General features: G+C 43.0%; 1 protein-coding gene across 24 annotated transcripts in view; it reads left to right on the forward strand.

Annotated features, from left to right (window-relative positions):
* Positions 1–14176, forward strand: part of APBB2 (amyloid beta precursor protein binding family B member 2) — a 586942-nt gene that overhangs the window by 253919 nt on the left and 318847 nt on the right. The gene's annotated exons all lie outside the window — the stretch shown is intronic.

Below are 14176 nucleotides of genomic sequence, written 5' to 3' on the forward strand. Positions count from 1 at the left end.
CAATAAGTTGGCATGCCTTATTTATAGCATTCTGTAAACTGCACGTGTAACAGGGAGACATGCCTATAGCCACTGTGTATTAGTGCTGCTCGATTTCCGATTAGAAGCGATTTACCATTTCGAATCAGGTGAATCGATTCGAATCGGTTCGTTGTTAAGAAAAATCGGACTCACCGATTCGGCTCTGAGACCTGTTCAGGTTTTCCCTCTGCCACCGCCCGCCGGAGTCGTTCCCATCTAATGTAACTTCCTGTTTTGTGAAACCGGAAGTTACATCAGAAGAAACGAAAGGACCTCGTGCAGATCGGCGCCGGTGGCAGCAAAGGAAATATTTGTATTTTTGGCTGGCTCTCTCCTTTCTCCTTCGTGCATTTCTCCTCTTCTCCCTGCGATTCTACATCCACAATGTAAGTATATGAATCGGGCAGGGGGCTGGGGAAGCTGAGAATCGTCAGGGGGGCTGAGGAAACTTCGGGGATGATTTGCTTTGGGGAAGCTGTGAATCTGTTTCTAACTAATTTTACAGCTATGTTTAGTTTGGATGTTCCTATTTTTGACATGATATTGCCTTGGTTAAATAAAAATGTTTAAACTTAAAAAGTGAATCGAATCAAATCGAAAAATCTTTTCAACAGGATGAATCAAATCAAAATATTTTTCTCTGAATCGGGCAGCACTACTGTCTATGCTCTACCCATGTGTATACCCCCTCTTTACAGTTAAGTGCTATGGCACTTAGGCCCTGATTCTTGTAGGGATGCTGAAAGGTAGGTGGTGGTATGCTTTCTACTGCCACCTAACTTAATTGGTTTAATTGGTGATAAATGACATAGTAATTGACCATGTCATTTAAAACCAATTAAAAACTAATTTTTAAAAAATATAGGTGCTTATAGGCACCTACAGAACAGGCCACTGATGTCCCATCCACAGAGGTGACTACCGGCACCTATGGTCAAAGTGGGCATGGCTTGCACCGGAAGTGACCATAGGCAGATAGAATCCCCCATGGACACAATTCTCGTGTAGAGCAGGCGTTGGAAATGTAGGCCAGCAAATTCTGGACTACATTTCCAGCATCTGCTTTGCCCATCCTCGCGATTCTGCAGCTGGCGCTGGTACATGATTGACATATGACTTGTGCCACTTTTGGAGGTGCTGGCCGATACAGGCACCAGTTGCAGAATCTAGCCCTTAGGCACTACCTATTAGAATAATGTCTAGTACACATAGGTTCCTATCAACCACTGGCACCTTTGACCAGGGTGGATTTGATTTAAATCACAACTTAAATCACTAGTCAAAAAGACTTGATTTAAATCATTGTTTTCTCATTGTATTCATTGCCACTCAGTACTGCCCATAAAAGGAATATTTGCTTGTTTCACATCTTTATTTCTTCTTAACTACTGTATCAAAATAACAGTAACATGTTCAAATATGACAATTCCTCATGGCAGTCTTTAAGAAATATGATGAAATCTAAACATTTACTAACCTGAAGATCCTGCCTGTTCAAGCAGTTCCTTTTGTCATATTCATTAAAGCACTTCTCATAATGATATTTCATTTGGGCCACCAGGCCTTGCATGCCTTTGCTGCAGTGTTTACATTTTCACGCATGCTCTTCTGCGCAGGGACTGTCTATCCTATGTTAAAATATATAGCGCTGCGTGCGCCTTTCAGTGCTATAGAAATAATAAATAGTAGTACTCATAGGTAGAGGAACTTAATTAAAATATTCCTAAACTGGGTCTTTTATGGCCTGCTGCCATTATAGAGTTTTCTCCTCCAAGGAGCGAAAAATATGATAAACCTCAGGCTATACATATAACAGTCCCAAGACTTGTGGAGTATTCTGCTCTAAAGGTTTCACATTAATTTTTACTGCTTGTCCTTCCCTCCTCACATTTAGCTCCTTATGCATATATATAAATTTCGCACTTAAGAGGTAAGGGGTTGATTCTGTGTACATCGATTTGCAAATAACAGTTTTGCTATGAAGAAGAATCTTGCATGTTATTTCTGCAGACACAAATTCACAGTTCTGAGAAATGCAAAACCAAGCATCTGTGATATCTTCTAGATGGAAATATTGCCTGTGACATTATGAATGGATTAATGGAATTCATTTACCAAAAAATGTAAACATTGCTTGAATATACAGCCTCATGCTTCATAATTAAAACTAATCCTTATGTCATGATGAATAACTTTTGGACTATAATATATCTTAAATGGAAACCTATTTTGGGTAGATTTTTCCTCATAAAAGCATTTTATTAAAAAATAATCCAATTTTTTTTTTTTAAATCAATTTTTTGACTCACCTAAGTGGCATGTACCTCTAAGGCTGAACTTATAGAATTTGGAGAGAGTTTTAAAGTTCACTGCTTCAGGGCCTTTTGCATTAGATGATGTGCAGCATTCAAAAATATATCATATTTGCTTACGTGCATTCTTTGAAAATTATAAAAAAGAAGGGTATTTTCTTGATTTCCATGTCTGCTGGAGAGTTTGTAGCACTCTAGATAATTTTTTTAAGCATTTAGTAAAAAGAAAACCTAGCTTGGCCTCCGCGTGTGCGGGTCACTGGACTAGATGGACCTAAGGTTTGATCCGGTGAAGGCATTTCTTATGTTCTTATGAGTAATTCAGGTTAATGTAAACATATTTGTATGTACTGTTTACTGTAAATATAGATATTTTAATGTTAGTTGAGAACTGCAGTGTGATCTGGTGCACGTCTGAGGGGGGAAGCAGGGATGAGCGTTTGTTGGACTGTGCTAAAGGGCTGGTGTAGGTCCAATTGGGTAAGAAAACATTAGGATTTAAGTTGCGAATTTTAGAGATTTTGTTTTCCTCAATGAGGTTGTAATTGAAATAACACAAAAATCCTTTTTTAAAAGATAACCAAGAAAATCTGTTCATTGAAAGAAAAGTGATAATATGCCCAAATATTGACTGCTACTACTACTGAAATGTTAAATACAATTGGAATTATTGATGAACGATGAAAGTGACTAGTAGTTTTAAAAATATTCAGTATCAATCAATGAGTAGTATCCCCTCCCCCCCCCTTTTTTTTTTTTTTTTCAAAACCACAGAAGCAGTTTTTAGCACAGGCCAGCACCCTTAATGCTCTGTGCTGCTCCCGACATTTATAGGAACTCTTGAGTGTTGGGAGCAGCACAGAGCATTCAGCGTGCCAGCCGGTGCTAAAAACTGCTTTTGCGGTTTTGTAAAAGTGTGTTTGGGGAGGGGGTGGATGAACATTTTTGTAATGGAATTAAATCTGGAGCTAAAGTAGAAAATTTTACCACCAAGATCACCTGCTTAAAAGTAAGCACTGATTCCTAAATCATCTGTAATTGAGGCCAAAGGGCTCAAAAATATGTTAAAATAGTTTGATAAGGCAGAGCCTTGAGACACCCAAAAACTTAAGGAATATGATTGATACAAAAAAATGTACCTGTAGAATATTATTGACCTGTAGAAATTGTAAAAGTACATTTTGATAGAAAAAAGATAACCGATTCCAATACTGTAACAGTTAATCCAATAGATTACAATCCCTTTTTTTAAAAACTAGGTTTCCAAAAATAATTATAAGCATCCAGTCATTATAGAAAAAGAACGAATTACATGGAAAGAAAAATAAATAAGATTTTAAAAAACTTTATTTGGACAAGAACTTAAGAGTTGCCATACTGGGACAGACTGAAGGTCTATCAAGCCCAATATCCTATTTCGAACCATGGCCAACCCATGTCACAAGTACCTGGCAAGACCCCAAAGAATAAAACAGATATTATGCTGCTTATCCTAGAAATAAGCAGTGGAATTTCCCAAGTCCATCGTAATAATGGCTTATGGACTTTTGTTTTAGGAAATTATCCAAACCTTTTAAAACCCTGCTAAGCTAACTGTTTTACCACATTCTCTGGCAACAAATTTCAGAGTTTAATTGCATGTGGAGTAAAAGAATATTTTCTCATGTTTGTTTTAAATCTACTACTTAGTAGCTTCATTGCATGCCCCCTAGTCCTAGTATTTTTGGAAAGAGTAAACAAACAATTCACATCTAGCCATTCCACTCCACTCCACTCAGTAAACCATTACCGTATTTTCACGCAAATAACACGCACCCGTATAAAACGCGCACACGGATATAGCGCGCAGAAATCACGATGATTTGCACAAAAACTTTGATATACCGCGCTCACGGGTATACCGCGCATGCTGCCCGACGCTCCTTTCGCCCGCCCTGACTTTCCGTGCGCTGTCCCGACTCTCCGTTCACCCCCCCTGACTTCCGTGCACTGTCCCCCCTTGAAGGTCTGTCCCCATCCTGAAAGCCTGATGCCCCCCCCCCCGACGTCCAATACATCCCTCCCCCCCCCCCCCGAAGGACCGCCGACTCCCCAACAATATCGGGCCAGGAGGGAGCCCAAATCCTCCTGGCCACGGCGACCCCCTAACCCCACCCCCGCACTACATTACGGGCAGGAGGGATCCCAGGCCCTCCTGCCCTCGACGCAACCCCCCCTCCCCCCCAAGAACCTCCGACCGCCCCCCAGCCGACCCGCGATCCCCCTGGCGACCCCCACGACCCCCCCCACCCCCCTTCCCCGTACCTTTGGTAGTTGGGCCAGAAGGGAGCCCAAACCCTCCTGGCCACGGCGCCCCCCTAACCCCCCCCCGCACTACATTACGGGCAGGAGGGATCCCAGGCCCTCCTGCCCTCGACGCAAACCCCCCTCCCCCCCAAGAACCTCCGACCGCCCCCCAGCCGACCCGCGATCCCCCTGGCGACCCCCACGACCCCCCCCCCCCCCCTTCCCCGTACCTTTAGTAGTTGGCCGGACAGACGGGAGCCAAACCCGCCTGTCCGGCAGGCAGCCAACGAAGGAATGAGGCCGGATTGGCCCATCCATCCTAAAGCTCCGCCTACTGGTGGGGCCTAAGGCGCGTGGGCCAATCAGAATAGGCCCTGGAGCCTTAGGTCCCACCTGGGGGCGCGGCCTGAGGCACATGGTCGGGTTGGGCCCATGTGCCTCAGGCCGCGCCCCCAGGTGGGACCTAAGGCTCCAGGGCCTATTCTGATTGGCCCACGCGCCTTAGGCCCCACCAGTAGGCGGAGCTTTAGGATGGATGGGCCAATCCGGCCTCATTCCTTCGTTGGCTGCCTGCAGGACAGGCGGGTTTGGCTCCCGTCTGTCCGGCCAACTACTAAAGGTACGGGGAAGGGGGGTGGGGGGGGCGTGGGGGTCGCCAGGGGGATCGCGGGTCGGCTGGGGGGCGGTCGGAGGTGCTTGGGGGGGAGGGGGGTTTGCGTCGAGGGCAGGAGGGCCTGGGATCCCTCCTGCCCGTAATGTAGTGCGGGGTGGGGTTAGGGGGTCGCCGTGGCCAGGAGGGTTTGGGCTCCCTTCTGGCCCGATATTGTCGGGAAGTCGGCGGTCGTTCGGGGTGGGGGTGCGAGTGGTCCTGCCGGGGGGGGGGGATGTATCGGACGTCGGGGAGTCGGCCGGGCAAGAGGGCTTGGGCTCCCTCTTGCTCCGATCGTGGATGCGGGTGCGGATGGGAGCGCGTGCGAGCGGTCGTTCGGGGTGGGGGTGCGAGCGGTCCTGCTGGGGGGGGTGAATCGGGCGTCGGGCGGGGTGGGAACTATGTTTTAAAACTTTGGTATACCGCGCTCACGCATATAACGCGCGAGGGGTATGCGCGGTAGGTAAAAACGCGTATAACGCGCGCGTTATATGCGTGAAAATACGGTATTCTCTCCACAGACCATAATTTACCTTTGGTGGGAGGCAGAAAATAAAAAAGTGGAGATCTATCTCCCTTCTGCTAATACGAGGGGGCATTCTGAGAAACTGAAGGGAGATAGGTTCAAAACAAACGCAAGGAAGTTTTTTTTCACCCAGAGGGTCGTGGACACTTGGAATGCATTACCGGAGGAAGTGATCAGGCAGAGTACGGTCCAGGGATTCAAACAGGGATTGGACGGATTCCTGAGGGATAAAGGGATCATGGGATACTGAAGGAGGAGCTGGGATGTAACACAAGTATAGAAAGTTAACCAGGTAATGAGTAAAAACCAACCAGGTCGTGCATGTGAAAGACCGGAGGGCTAGGGCTTCGATAGGAAGGCAGGACTTAAATGGGAAGCCAAGGTGGCAAGGGAGCCCCTTCTGATGATTCTGACAGGTCGTGACCTGTTTGGGCCGCCGCGGGAGCGGACTGCTGGGCAGGATGGACCTGTGGTCTGACCCGGCGGAGGCACTGCTTATGTTCTTATGTTATGTTCTTATGTTCTTATTCTTTGAATCTACTTCCAAGAAAAAGGCATTCAGATGAAAATCTCCATTTTACAATTCTCATTATAGAATACCGTAATTATTGGGCAAAGCGGAATGATTTATGATTTTTAAAAATTTGGTTAATTGCTTTTCCTCCATCTACTTAAGCCTAACAAAGAAAAGCCTTTATAGACTTCAGCGGATTCAGAATACCGCGGCTAAACTAATCTTCGCAAAAGGTAAATTTGACCATGTCTCCCCGCTTCTGTCTAAGCTTCACTGGCTTCCAGTAACCTTAGGGTTCACTACAAATGCGCCTGTCTAACCTTCAAGACTCTACACGGCATCCTTCCTCCCCTTTTTCCACTATCTTGGAACTCCTCGAATCCCAACACCACCAGATCCACTCAAAAATTCAAACTATCCTTCCCCTCATTAAAAGACATATCCCATGCAGGAAAACTCGGGATATCCCTCCTCTTCAGGATCACTGAGCTGTGGAATAGCCTCGCTGCCCTGCGTCAGAGTCTGAGCTCCCTCCAACTCTTCCGAAAACACCTGAAAACTTGGCTTTCTCTAAAATATAATTACCCCTCACTCTTCGATATACTAAGTCCCTTTAAACTTTCTCTTTACTAAGTCCTTCAACTTTTCATTTGAGTTCCTTTCTATATCAATTCCTGTAAACCGTGCCAAGCTCTACATTTGTGGAGAGGATGCGGTATACAAACTTAAGGTTTAATTTAGTTAGTTTAGTTAAGATGACAAGCCAATGTGCAAGTTAATAAGAAAATCAGACAATGCCAAATTTACTAACAAAAAGAGAGAAATTGAAAAGGGAGGAAATAAAGTCATACCTAAGAAAGTAGCACTCTTGAGCTGGTGGATCCCCAGAAAACTGTTTGGCTCCAGTTGAAACTGAGAAGACCTTTACAAAATGTCATGTCTTCAGTTATACAGTACTTTAAACTTAGGCCCTTTTCTGTCAAACTGCGATAGCAGTTTTTAGCTTGGGGAGCCTGACTGCTCCCGACGCTTATAGGAACTCAGTGAGCATTGGGAGCAGCGTGGGTCATTCAGTGTAGCTCTCTGCGCTAAAAACAGCTATCACAGTTTGATAGAAGAGGGCCTTAGGGTAAGAGCATTCTAAGTGGATAGTAGGAGAGAATTTCAGAGCAAGGAGAAAGCCAAACAAAAGAAGCACATATTAATAATGGTTCTCTTTCAAAGAGTGAATTCTCAAGCAGTTGACATTAAGGGAATGAAGGGCTCTAGTTTGGGATATAAGGGATGAGTAAAAGGGACAGGTAAGAGGGGGGTATCAGAATAGTCTATATTATGAGTAAGGACTAGGATTTTATAGTGGATACAAAATTAAACAAATGGTCAATTATTTTTGGATGAGAAGAGAGATAACATGATCAAATCTGGTAGTGAGGGTAAGAATTCAGACAGTTATGTTTTGGATTGTCTGAAGAGAGCAAAGTGTGTAGAAGGCCTGAGTAGATATTACAGTTATCAGGATGTGAAATGAGAGGAGAATAAAGAAATGTCATTTGAGAAGAAATATCAGGATAGGATCTAATGCTTTTTGGGTTGACATAAAAATAGGAAACAGGCTTGGGCTATGGATTACATTTGTTGAATAAAGGAGAGTTCTTGATTATAGGATAATTTCTAGGTATCTGAAGTGAGATAGAGATTGGAAATGTGGAAGAGAATGATGAGGACGAGTTAAGCTATCCAACTTGCAATTGCTCTTGTGGTGTTGTTGGTCAACCATGATTTGACAGAGGCCAAGGCTGTATTAAGGTTAGTCAGTGCTGGGTTTAATGGGTCAGTTTCCAAAGGGAATAGGATAATGTATCTGCATAGTAGAAGGTACAAATGCCAGATTCTTGAATCAAATTGGTCAAGTGGCTAAGAAAAATATTATATAAAAGTGAGGCTAGGAAAGTAACTTGGAGTACCTGCAAGACATAGGGTATATGCCAGAGCAGGGGTCCCCAAAGTCCCTCCTTGTGGGTCGAATCCAGTCGGGTTTTCAGGATTTCCCCAATGAATATGCATTGAAAGCAGTGCATGCACATAGATCTCATGCATATTCATTGGGGAAATCCTGAAAACCCGACTGGATTCGGCCCTCAAAGAAGGACTTTGGGGACCCCTGTGCCAGAGGATGAATAGGCACTAGGAATGTGGAAGATGTGATATTTATGATAAATGAAGTAAACAATGTGTAGACAATACCAGAAATACTTGGTTTTAAGTCCAAAAAAGAATGTACAGGTAGTCGTCGACTTACAACCGCAATTAGTTCCGACTACTAGGTTGTAAGTGGATCAGGACGTAAGTTGGCCTATGTTAAATTAAGACAAGAATATTAGACTGGGTAATGATATTTTAATCAACTTAAAGCAATCTGTTAACAACATTTTCTTTCTTCGGAGAGTGGAAGTTGCGTCGTAAGGTCGAACAGTCGTAACTTGGATAGGTCGTAAGTCGACGACTACCTGTAGTTGTTCAGGAGCAACATTAAGGTCATTTACAAGGATATTGAAAAAGAAAAATAAGAGACAGTTTCTTGATGTATTGATATAAATCATTTACATCTGTTCCTGAGTGAATGAGCCAGGTCTGGATAAATCTATATCCTTTGTCTTCAAAAATAAGCCAATGCTTAACTGAAGTAAATCTCATTATCTTATTTAAGTCATGTTCAAATATAAAGCTGACTGAATAAATATCTAGTAGAAGATAATTTACTAGATTAAAAATGGACACCAAACCTAGAAAAACAGTTAATTCAGGTACAAGATCCTTTATCTGAAATTCCAAAAACTGAAAAGCTCTGAAAACTGAAATTTGATACTTCATTTATGTTTGACGGTATTGCTCCAGTTCCATAGTTTGGAACATGTTTGTGTTTCAAATGCTTAAAGTGTTTTTGCCATATTTTGAAATAAAAAAAAGTCTGGTGGCAATTTTATAGTTTTTTTGATCTGTCTTTTTCTGATTAACATTACCATTCCAAAATCTGAAAAGTTCCAAAACCGTAATATGCCTGGTCCCAAGGATTTCAGATAAAGTATCATGTACCTGAACTTCAGACATCAACTTGTATTTATTCTTGGATATTCAGTTTCAGGTTGTTATGAGAGAACCAGGTATCATCAATATTCAGCACTGGTACCTGGATATGTTAGGACAGTAAAGCTGAATATTGGTATTTCCCAGATAACTTTCAGTGGCTACCTTATACCAGGTATTTGGTTAAAACCTGGTGCTGAATATTCGAGTATAAATTTAATGTCACAATGTGTACTTGAAGCCAGTGATGATAACTAACAGCAGATATGGCACAAACAAATTCTAATGCACATATCTGATTTCAGTTTTCTCTGTCATGTCCGGAAATTCTTTGAAAGAACACAATTCCAGCTCATAGTGCAATCCCTCATCCTTGGATTGCTAGACTACTGCAACATCCTCTACCTCCCATGACCAAACAACTTCAAACAATCCAAAACACAGCTCTAAGACTCATCTACTCACTGAGGAAACATGACCATATCACAGAAGCTTACATCAACTCACACTGGCTACCAATCCAAGAAAGTATACTATTTAAATTCTACTGCATGTTATTTAAAACTCTAAATGGAGACAGCCCATCCTACCTGAACAACAGCCTCATCCAAGCATCTTCAACCAGACATAGGAAAACGCATTCCCCTTTCACCCCCTTTCCCCCCCCTGTTTAAAGAAGTAAAACAGACAAAATTATACGATGGCCTCCTGGCCACTCGAGCCGCGAGACTGGATAACCAGATCTCCAACCTTCTGATAACCACCCCAGACTATAAGTTATTCAGAAAAGAAATAAAGACTATACTCTTCAAGAAATTCCTGAAACAACCCTAACTTCACTTACTCCCCCTTCACCCCCTCCCTCCTCCCGACTCACTGAAACTACCTGACCCTCTCTGTACACCTCTACTCCATTTTTTACTTCTTGACAAATGACCTTATTGCTTACAACTCTACAACTTCTCTTCTCTACTCTAGAAATGACATTTGTTCTTCCATTGTAACCCCATTAATAAATCTTTTGTAATCCGCTTTGAACCGCAAGGTAATGGCAGAATAGAAATCTCTAATGTAATGTAATGTGATGCATTATTGCTATGTAGCTGTCCGAAGTTATCTAGATGGTTATATGAATACCATCTCTGAATACCTGAAGTACCCAGTTAACTACAGGCTCCATTTCCGGTTGTGTCAGAGGAGAAGCTTCCGCCCACAGATGCATGCGACTGCTCGCAGGCTCCGGCATTTTGAACGAGCTACTTTAAACTTAAAACGTGCCATGAAGGTAAGGGGGAGGGAGATGCTCGGACCGTGCGAGGTGTGCCGAAGGGCGGTGAGGTGGCGAGAGAGAAGGGTGGTGGAGGAAAGGAAAGGAACAGATGCTGAAGGGGGGTGGAGAGGAACAGACGCTGAAAGGAAATGGGGGAACAGATAGTGGGGAGAAGATGCTGAAGGGAAAGGGGGGAGAAGACGCTGAAGGGAAATGGGGAAGACAGAGTGGGGAGAAGACGCTGAAGGGAAATGGGGAACAGAGTGGGGAGAAGACGCTGAAGGGAAGATAGAGATGCCAGACTATGGGGGGAGCGGAGGGAAGAAGATGGGTGCCAGACCAATTGGGGGGGGGGTGAAGGGAGAGGCATAGTAACAGAGCAAATGGAAGATGCAGAGAGAAGACAGACAGTGGATGGAAGGAATTGAATGAGAAGATGAGGAAAGCGGAAACCAGACAACAAAGATAGAAAAAAAAATTATATTTCTTTTCTTTTCTTTCTTTCTTTTTTGCTTTAGGATAAAGTAGTATATTAGTTGTGTTGATAAAAATTTATAAACAAAGCCATGCCAGCTGAACATCTCTTTCTCTAGTTCAGCAGCCAGAACTTTGATTTATAGGGAAGGGAATAAGCTAAATAATAATAATAATAATAATAATTTATTTCTTATATACCGCTATACCGTGAAGTTCGAAGCGGTTTACAATAAAGATATATTTGACAGTACATGGGATAGAAACGGTTTACAATAAAGATACGTTTAGTCAGTACATGGGATGCAAGTGGTTTACATTAAAGATTCATTTTGTCAGTACATGGGATACAAGTGGGTTACAGTAAAGATATATTTTGTCAGTACATGGGATGCAAGTGGGTTACAATACAAGTGGTTTACTATCAAGGTGCATTTTGTCAGTGTAAGGGATACAGGTGGGTTACCATAAAGATACATTTAGTCAGTACATGGGTTACAATAAAGATACGTTTTGTCAGTACATGGGGTGCAGGTGAGTTACAATATTGCCGTACTGAGGCTTGTATGGATGCTGCGGGGATAGTAGTCGCGGGGACAGGGTGTGGACATTGGTTGTGGGGAAGGGGTGGGGACAGTGGTCGTGGGGTCGGGACGGTGACAGGGATGGTGGTTGCGGGGACGGGGCGTTAATGGGGACAAATTTTTTCCCTGCGTCATTCTATAATTCCTATCCAAGCTCTTAGCCTACCAAGTATATAAATAAATAATTATGTTATGTTATAACTTGAACAGACCTCATATGTGTGAGGAGAGGGATTCCTATGTTCTCAAGGAGGCTATTTATTTTTGTAATTGCCTGATAGACTCCGTTTAAAAAAAGCTACTTCATTCATCTGGGCAAAAGACCTGGCAAGTGGTTTAGGGATTTTCTTTGCCCATACATGTATACATGTACTGCCCTTAGTTGGTATCCTATAAACTGAGTATGCAAAATCCATAATGCACAACTGCAAGGAGAGCATACATCTGGGGGTGGGAACATGGCTGGGTCAGCTGCATACTTAGCACTTACCAGTCCGAAGTCTCCCTCCCTTCCCCTCACCTGCCCTGTCTACCTTAGAACATGTTTCTGTTCACAGGGTGTTGCCAGCATGGGAACAGTTCTGATACTCTGCCTGCAGCTGACTATCTCTGTACCATCTCTCTGCTGCATTCTACCCCCTTCTAATGCTACTTCCTGTTTCAACCTAGGTAGAGGTTGCGGCAGAGGAGTAGCCATAGGTAGTGTATAAGAATTCTTGCTGCACTGGTGAATCTCTGTGAACAAAAAGTTATGTAAGATAGAGAAGGTGAGGGGAAGGGAATGGAGGGAGTGCTCTGATCAGGGTATTGATAATGGGAAGAGATGCCCCCCCAACATGCCTTCCCTGAACTTGTCTGTATAGAATCTGCTGGTGAAATGCTGGGCACCTTACTGCAGGTCCTTTGAACTCAAGGTGAATTGCTTTTGGCTGTTAACACATATTAAATGCAGAAATTGACCGCTAAATATAAGCTTTAGTTATTGGGAATGTCATGTTCTCAATATCTATTTACAAAATATGGAAGGATATTTATTCAGAAGTAAAGAAAAATTATTTTGAGGAAACTGAACTGGATAAGACAGAGAGGGATATTGGTTTGTTTGTTTTTAAAGATCAGAAGACACGAAGCAAAGTTTTGGGCATCATCATTGACTCTACACTCTCCTTTAATGACCACCTTAACTCCTTGTACAATCTCTCATCCTTTCCAGACTGGACTATTGTAACTCCATCTATTTAAGTCTAACCAAGAAAAGTCTTCAAAGACTTCAGCGGATTCAGAACACTGCGGCTAAGCTAATCTTTGCAAAAAGTAAATTAGACCATGTCTTCCCGCTTCTGTCCAAATTTCACTGGCTTCCAGTAATTTCCAGGGTTCACTTTAAATGCGCCTGCCTAACTTTTAAGATCCTACACGGCATCCTTCCTCCCCTTTTTCCACTATCTTGGAACTCCTCGAGCCCTGATACCATCAGATCCACCCCAAAATTTAAACTATCCTTTCCCTCGACAAAAGGCGTCATCTGTGCGGGAAAATTAGGGACATCTCTCTCCTTCAGAATCACAGAGCTTTGGAATAACCTTACTACCCCACTTCAGAACCTGGGCTCCTTCCAACTATTCCGAAAACATCTGAAAACTTGGCTTTCTCAAAAATGTAACACTTTCTTCTCTCTATATTCCTCCTCTAACCCTTACTACGGTGTTCCCTCTTTATACCAAGTTCCTTTAAACCTTCTTTATACTAAGCTCCTGTAAACCGTGCCGAGCTCTACGATTGTGGAGATGATGTGGTATATAAACTTAAAGTTTAGTTTAGTGTTTAATGAGTAGAGCACCTAAACCAAAAGAGTGGGGATAAGTCCAAAAACGAAACAACCTGTGGTGTCCAAATGATGTAATGAACAATGTAGTCTCCAAAAAAATAACTTAAAATCAAAGACCAGACAGGTCCATGTTTTGGCCTCACAGGGACCTGCCTCGGGGTCATAGCAAATACAAATTGTAAGTAACTTCACTACTGCTGAGCAGAAACAATTTTGTTTATACTGCAAATCAGCTAATGGCTGTATTCCCCTTACAACAAGCTTTGATACTGAGTATCTGATCCACAAATCGTTGGAAAAATAGAGCAGCCTGACTTCCATAGATTGACTCTACTGGTTTCATATTACTGTAGTACAGTTGCTCAATCTCTTAGACAAAATTCAGAAGGCCAGAAAGTTCCTAAAACTGAAATTTGTTTTTCATGGAGGTTATCTATACACCAAAACTCATATTTGGGGGCTGATTCTGCAAGTGGCGCCTACTGCAGCAGGTGCCACTTACAGAATCAGGTATACCGGCGCATAGCAAGGAACCTAGGCACTGGACATTTAGGCCAGAGTTTTATAAGCTTGCAGAATTGCAGACAGCTGTGCCTAGTGATGCCGAAATCCAGCGCCACCCTTAAAT

This window comes from Geotrypetes seraphini, chromosome 1, assembly GCF_902459505.1.
Source record: "Geotrypetes seraphini chromosome 1, aGeoSer1.1, whole genome shotgun sequence".
Lineage (NCBI taxonomy): Eukaryota > Metazoa > Chordata > Amphibia > Gymnophiona > Dermophiidae > Geotrypetes > Geotrypetes seraphini.